The sequence below is a fragment of the Arachis ipaensis genome, chromosome B09 (genome assembly GCF_000816755.2).
Source record: "Arachis ipaensis cultivar K30076 chromosome B09, Araip1.1, whole genome shotgun sequence".
In the NCBI taxonomy this organism is placed as follows: Eukaryota; Viridiplantae; Streptophyta; class Magnoliopsida; order Fabales; family Fabaceae; genus Arachis; species Arachis ipaensis.
Window position 1 is genome coordinate 137,100,848 of NC_029793.2, and position 1,845 is coordinate 137,102,692.

Here is a 1,845-nt window from a genome sequence, read left to right on the forward strand (position 1 = left end):
GATATTTAATATTAATTTTTATGTGCACATAATATTTTTTTTCTTTACATATCATTGTTTTTTGATGCCTAGGCTCTCCATTTTAAATATTTTATATTTGATATTTTTTTCAATTATGAAGTGTATTGTATAACATACATCCTAGGTTTATTTTAAATTTAGTGGGGAGACTATATTAAAAAAAAATAATTTAAACATTTAAGCTGGTATCCCACAAAATACTACTAATTGTTATTAATTTTATTTTGATGTCTGTTATCTAGATTTTCAACAAAATAATTAGACTTTGAAGGACTGTAAATCCGTAAGTGTCTCTCAGATAACAATTATTTTTCCGGTTATCAAAAGTTGAATTTGGAATCAATATACAAGCAGCACACATTAGTCTTACCGGCGTTTATTTGTAATTTATAATCCCCAAATGTTACTGTAGTGCCTTGATTGGAAAAAAAAAAAAAAAAATTCAAATTTCAATTAGTCATTATTCATATCTTAACCCAAATAATTTAATAATGTATATTAAGAAGAGATTGGGTCATTTTAAAAAAGTGTAATAAGCTTGTTGATCCTATCCAATAGAACCATAGATCCATTTGCTCGACTTGTTTGGAGCATGGGTTTCGGACCTGCAACCAACCCGATTTGCGTGATAAACAAAGATTTGTTACTCCACTAATTTTGAAAATATTTACAAGCTTATTAACCACTCTTATGTGGAGAAACTCTGAAAATTCTATACGTACCCTAAATAGATTTTATTTTGCTTTACTTTTAATTTTTTTTTTATGTTAAACTAAGCAAAATTAATATCATTGCAAGTCTTATTAATAGAAAGCATAGCAGATCAGATCAAGCAAATATGGAAAGAAAGAGTAGCTAACCCATGACAGGCAGAACATGCATCAGCTTAATATATATGTGAAGAAAAAAGTTTGATAACATAATTAGTCAAAATTTTTTATAATTTATTTTATTTATATAATTTAATAATATTTTAATTTTTTATTTTATTCTTTTATCACTATTTAATATTTCCTTTTATAATTTGAATGTTATATTTAAGAATACAATAAAGATTAATAACAATTAAAAACAGTAATAATAATATTCATTAAATGATTTTAATTATAATTGATTTTTATTTTCTTTAATTCATTTATTATCATTACATGCCTTGGTAAATGTAAAAGCTTGGTATAATAAGTTTTTTATTTTTAATCTGGATCATAAAGGTCGTTTACTCTCTCAGGCCAAAAATCACAATTTTATTTCAATTACAAGCACAATTAGGATAGATCAAGAAAATTTACAAGAATGAGTTGAAGAATAATTTGAACTCTAGACGAACTCACTGGCTGAGATTGTTGTCAGTCAATTACTTTTTGAGAATATGAAAAACCACACTAACTTTGATGAGGTATGGTAATAAACTGATTTTTTTTTTGTGTTTTTATGTGCATTTATAATTATACTGTACTAACTAAGTTTATAACATAACATTCATAAGTTCAAATATATAACATCCATAATTACATACAACTAACATCTAAAAATTAAATTCATATTTATTAGATATTACATCCATACACATCATTTTTTAGTTATTAATTGCATAAGTAACTATCAAATTAACACAAATATTTTTAAATTTTATCATAATTGAATTTAATAAATTTACTCATAATATTCATAAATTCATACACATAACATCCATAATTTTGTACTCATAATATTCATAATTTCATACATATGATGTTTATAATTAATAAATTTTTATAATTAATATTACCAAATTTTAAACTATACATCTATTGTATTCTTCAAATTATTTTATGTGTATTAATA